Here is a 6,542-nt window from a genome sequence, read left to right as displayed (position 1 = left end):
CCACTGCACCCACCACCCCTGGGATCCACCTCTGCTTACCAGTATTTTCAAGGAAAAATCTTTTTTGCTTCGTTCTGCCTTTTAATAATCTATGTGCATATGTTAACTGGAGGCTGTTTTATGTGAGAAAATAGAGTCTTTTTAAGTCTTGCCAAAGGCCTTGGTTTTAGTTGCATTATAAATATGGGGGAATATATAATAAATATGGTACTTAAAAGTTGGTGAGAGAGGTTCTCATTTTATCTGAAGTTGCTCTTTGATCTAAACACCTTCCTTCTGCATACTGTCAGTGTAGAGCTGCACAGGGTTTAAGACAGGGTGCACAGTTCAGCTCAGGGATGGGGGAAATGTTTCCTACCTTTTTCAGGTTGGTACTTAAGATAAGCAAGGCTTTCACTTTCATTAGTATGCTACCCATTTTGCAGTAGGGACATATGCTAAATATCAAGTGCTGGTATTCCTCCAGGGCCTTCCCACAATTTGCTGTGCTGGCCCAGGACAGACAAGCTCTCCCACAAGTCACTGCAGAAAAATAAGAGATTAGTTCAGCCCATTGCAGCAAAGAGAAACATAGGATTTGACTCCTAAAGGACTAGCATCCAGGCAACTGCAACACCAGGGAGAACACAATAACTCAGCTGATGCTTTGCAATACAGTTGTTTGTACTCAGCTCAGCTCTGCAGAAAAGATTGTCCCTTATGAACCACGGGCTCCTATGTTACTAGGCACCTAAGACACAGCACATGAGATCTGAACATCTTTTGGGCATTTGTTTTAAACTCCCTTCCTGTAACTTAAAAAGAAACCACTTGTCAACGTTCCTCTTTCAACAAAAGTTAAACATTTATATGTGATAAGAAAATAAGGACTGTTCTCCTCACTGGCAAGTTGCAGCAAACAGAAAGCATAGGAGTGACTAAGGCCCAAAGCCTGTTTAATCGTAAGTGACATGATCCTATTTCACCCTGCTCGTGTCTCTAAAATCCATTAGAACATCAATTTCCACACACACCTTCTTACCCATAAAAGCAAGTCACAGAAAGCAGCAAGGAGATTCCACTCACCTTTTATATTAATGGTTGTACAGGGGTTCATGCCAGCAGTTAGATCACACTTAAATGTGGTGTAGGTACTGCAGAGGTGAAATATGGTTTGGACCTATGACTGGAAGGAAAAGACAGATGGCCTACAGCTTGCAGCACATTCAGGTTAATTTTTTTTTGTTTTTTTCATTTATTTATTGACAAGCGTGGAATTAAAAAAAAGGCACATTACCACTCGATCCATGCCAACTGGCCCCTTCTTTCTCCTGTCTGATTTTACTTTGTCATGGAAAAATCAAGAAAGGAGTGAGGTTTGCTGTTGGTCTGTATACTTTGCTACACTGGAAACTTGTTGACTATATATTCAACCCACTCAGGTTTGGATATGGAACTAGAAGTGTCATCAGAAAGGTATTAACTGGGATTTCCTATATTTCCATTTTAAAAGCCAACCATGAAAATCACACTAAGAGCTTCTCTCATTGAATGAAGGCAGTATTAGATGGAGCTTCAAATACTGACACAAAAGATGTGTTTTCATCCTTTCATTTAATTGATGTATTGTATTATCCCCTAAATCGCTTTAGAGTTGTTTGATAACCCACAACCATAACTGAACTGCTTTTACTTGTTTACTGAATTTTTCAAAAAACTGTTGAGCTTCGTCTCCCAACAGCAAGAACCACAGGCACATGCTCACATCTTTTGCATTTCTCATTCCCTGATACTTAATGTTTCTAGTTCTGTCTCATGCCCTATGGGATATGTGAAGCTTGCCCAGTTCAAAGGGGTCAGCAGGTATGATCTTGGATGTCTGGATTATATTCCCCTTTGAACTCATACTGAGAGTAATTCATCCCGGTAACCAATGAGCTGTCTTTCCTCCACGTTACCTGGAACAGGTCTTCTCTCTGCTAGATGAATGGACGTGAAGATACCAGGGATTCCTGAACCAACTGTTTTATTTTCTAAGGAGAAAAATATCTTGCTGTATGTTTTGGCTGTTTTTACAAGTGTCTCTCGAGACAACTGTGGAAGTGAGTGTTAAATATATTCCCGTTTAAATGAAGGCAAGCCCTTTTTCTGTTGTATTTTTTATAACAGCAGAACGAAATTCAGTTTCTAGGAGGTATGCAAAACTTAACTGTGCATATATGGATGGCTGTACCACTAGTAGTAATAAAAATTTTCTGCATGTTTTTACGTCTTTTCATCTAAAGGATTACAGAGCATTTTACAAACAGTTCACAGGTTAACAGACCTGGTCAAAAAATTCCAACAGAATAGTTTTCATTTGGAAAATGCAAAGTTCACAGAACTTAAATTGTTCCATGAGAATGCACTGACTCTGTCAAAACTTTCAACAGAAGTCAGGCAGGCAAGCTGAAAGCCTGGTTTCCTGTCAACCTCTCCAGCTCTTCTGAATCCCTGAGTTCCCAGGTTCTTTAGGATCCATGATTCTCCTGCAGCCCCAGCAGGCTACTCCAGTCTCTAGTCTCAAGGCTTCCCCACTTCCAGACTATGTGGCATACTCAGTTGCTTGGCTTCTCAGCTCCCTAGCTGTGCGCTTAGTAGACTGCCTGGTGGCCAGCTTGTTAGGCAAATGCCAGTGTATCAAGAAAGGCTTCTCTGAAACTGGGCAGTGATACTTAGGAATTACGAAATATCGTATTTCAGAAACACTGGTGCCACAAAACAATTTGAAAATGTGACTTTTCATCCCGATTTGGGATAAATATTTTAAAAATGCAAGATGGAAATGCAGGTGGCACTTCCTAGCCACCTGTGCAAATGCATCAAATCCTCCATTGAAACAAATCAACAATGGAGTATATCCCAACAACTTAGGTCAGAATGGTTGGATACAAGGAAGAATTTTCTCACTAGGAAGGTAGTAAAACACTGGAACAGGTTACCTAGAGAAGTGGTAGAATCTCTACCCTTCGGGATTTAAGACCCAGCTAGACAAAGCTTTGGCTGGGATGATCTAGTTAGGGCTGATCCTGCTTTGAGTGGTGGGGGTGAACTAGATGACCTCTTGAGGTCCCTTCCAGCCCTACTTTTCTATGATTCTATGGTTGTTGCTTACTGCAATACGATTCTGTTTCAGTTGCCCTCTATGGGCACATCCAGATGACTGCGCACGTACCTCTTGCCCCGCCTCAAACCTCTTTGAGGTGGGGCAAGAGGCATGTGCAGGAAAGAAAAAATGTTCCCCGCATGGGAGAAAATTAGAAGTTTAAAAAAGTGGAGCAGGGCATGGTCCTGGACTGTGCCCTGAGGCAACCGGAGGCTGGGTCCTCCACAGATACGCTCTGGCTGCCAGAGCGTCTCTATGGTTGGCCCCTCACCCTGGTGCTGAAACACGTGGCTGCCCAGGCAGCACACTCAGCACCAGGGCTCCAGTGCTGGTGTGTTAGGGGTCAGGGGGGCTGGAGGAGGGGACCATGGGGGGGACCTGTGATGGCCCTGCCCACTCTCCCAGCCCCCCCAACCCCTGCCATGACTGGCTTCACCCCCCACCAGCCCCCCCAGGCACCTGACTCCTGCCCTGGCTGGCCCCTCATCCTGCCAGGCCCCCCGCCCCCGAAACCCTTGACCCTTGCCCTGGCCGGCCCCATACTCCCCAGTCCCTCCCTGAGGCCCCCAACCCCTCCCCTGCCTGGCCCCATCCCCCCAAGCCCCCCCAATCCCTGCCCCCCCCACCACATAGTTTTAAAAAAACAAACAAAGAAACCCTGCGCTTACCAGCAGTCTGGCTGCTGTCTGGCTGACAGGGGCCCTGCCCGCACAGTGCGGGGCAGGGTGACAGCCCCAGTGGCACCAGCCTGGACCCTCCTGCCCCTCTGCTGTCCTGTGCTGCCTGGGGGGCTCTGCCAGAATGCTCTGGAGCCCCCCCACATCTAAGGTAAGCAGAGGCTTTTTCCCCCCCGTTTTTCTTCCTGTTTTTCTTTTTCTTTCTTTTTTTTTTCTTTTTTAATGAGGTGCCTGGGGCTTTTGGAAGTAACCATGGAGGCCTGGGGGTGCAAGTTTGGGGGGTGAGGTTGGGTGTCTTTGGGGTGTCTGGGGAAGCAGAGAGTGGGACTGGGTGGGGCAGCCATTGTGGGGAGCTGCAGCAGCTGGTGGGGGATGGGGCCAGGTGGGGCAATTGGCGGGCTGGGGTGGGACATGTGGGCCTTGTAGGGGGGGTGGTAGCCCCTGCAGGGGCCATATCCCTTGTATGGGGGCCGAATCCCCTGTTAGAGGGCCATACTCCTTGTGTGGGGGCTGCACCCCTTGTGTGGGGGCTGAATCCCCTGTTGGAGAGTCCGAACCCCTTGTGTGGGGGCGGATCCCCTGTGTGGGGGCCATACCCTTTGTGTGTGGGCTGAATCCCCTGTTGGGGGGGGCAAACTCCTTGTGTGGGGGCTGAACCACCTGTTGGGGAGCCATAACCTCCATGTGGGGGCCATCACCCCTGTAGGAAGGCAGCAAAACATATATTCATGAATCCATGAAACCTGTATTTAGAGTTCAGTTTATTATTATAATAAGAGACTTGCTTTAACACTAATATAGATCAATAAAACATTGTCCAACTGATCACTGTCTCTGTCTCTCTCTTTATAGTGGTCTTTTGTTTTACTTGTGGAGGAACATGGATTTGGGGGTATTTTAAAAAAAAATCCCAAAGTCACACTGTATCAGGGATTTTTCAGTTTTCCAGTAGGAAACACCAGAATTCCTGCTAGGGAGGCCAGTGGCAGGACGCTGCTTGTCAGGGCTGGCACCATGGACCAAGCTGGCTGTGGCTGACCTCCCAGCCAAATGGTGCCAGGAGAACATGCTTCGACAGTTCAAAGGAGGCGGTAGCTGCCCAGACGATCTTCCGGGCAATAGCTGCCCATATGGCCGGGCAGAGGGCATACATGGCAGTAGTGCCGCACAGAGGCCAACCCTGCAACCACAGTCCACTGGCAGCTAGCCCAGAGGGGCAGATGCCTCTACTGGCTCTGCAGTCCCCGTCCAGGTCTGGCAGGTGTGCAGCAGATCACAGTCAGGCAGCAGCTCCCACTGCCAGCTGCTGCAGTAGGTAGAGATGCAGGGAACTCTCAAGGCTGCTTCAGCAGTCCAGTTGGCACAAGAGGTAGTGACCCCAGGTACCAACTAACTGGGCCCCAGAAGCTCCTGAGAGCTAGTAGCCCTGAGCTACTTGCCAGGGTGGTTTTTTTATACTGCTGGGGCCAGGACAGGGCAGCTTTTTATGCTGCTGGGGACAGCACAGGTGCTGGTTTCAGGCTGTAGCTCCCCCTGGCTACAGATCCAGGAAGAGTCAGGCATGGTTATTTTGTCCCAAGTGGCACAATTTGCTCCACACCAAAGTGCATGTCTGAGCATTGTTGCACCACGTGACCGGCGTACCCTTTGACCTGCGAGCCTAGGTCGGCACGACCGGCTTGGCACGGAAGGAATCAATAACCAGACAGGTGGGGATTAGCAGCGAGGAGGAGTCAGGTTACTTAAGTGTACTGGTTATAACAAAGGTTTATTGTACTCACGCTACAGATGGTCGTAGCATAGGCAGGGTAGCTGGCTTTGTTCAGTTACAGTGCATGAATATAAAACAAACTAGAGGGGTCTGCTGGTTCACGGGGTTCTTGAGCCAAGCCCTTCTTTCTACCCTGGTGCCGAAGCCCAGGATAGGTGCGGCTACCCGACTCAATAGTCCCAGAACTGGTCAACAGCTCATATAAGGGAATGCACTTCGATCAACCTTCCGAGAGCTCTTTGACGAAACCATCAGATGAACCAGTGAACGAGATACACCAAATGAAGAACAGCTGGCGGGGAGATGTCTGCAGGTGGCCAATCTGCTGACTGTGTCTCCTTGGTGTGCTCAGAATTCTCCACTCAATGGCGGCATCTGCTCTCATTTATCGTCAGCAATGACCAATCACCTGGTGTCTAAAGTGGGATGATTTTTTGACTGCCAATTACAATTTTTCACCTGTGACCTAGATACATATTCAGTGACCTAGATACATATTCATTTGACCTAGATACATCAATTGACCAAGATACATCATTCATTTGGCTGCCCTCAGTGGGTTCAAAAGGTCAACCTTGTGACTAGCACCTGCAATACTTATGACTGCAGATCACAAGCTTCTAAGTGTGAAGAACAACTTTTAACCAACTCCAATTGTAATGCTACCTTCAGCAAAGAAATAAAGGCCACTAATATTGGGGGGGCTTTATGGTTTGCAATCCTACCAGATCTTTTGGTTTGCTGGCATCGGCACTCTAACTTGACAAATAAAATTCAAACATGACAAGCATATGCACTGAAGCAAAAAGCCCTAGCTCAAATTTGCACCGCTTCTATTTGAGCTGCTGCAAGCGTATGTGCTTGCATGTGTAGATGCACCCTATGTAAGCCTTCCCTATCTCTTGATTGTGTTAGTGCAATTGTTTTAATTGGAAATCAGGAGTTATTTATTATGCTCAAAGACCAATTG

This window comes from Crocodylus siamensis, chromosome 1 (genome assembly GCF_052110815.1).
Source record: "Crocodylus siamensis isolate JL-2025a chromosome 1, ASM5211081v1, whole genome shotgun sequence".
In the NCBI taxonomy this organism is placed as follows: Eukaryota; Metazoa; Chordata; order Crocodylia; family Crocodylidae; genus Crocodylus; species Crocodylus siamensis.
This window is presented reverse-complemented; position numbering follows the sequence as displayed.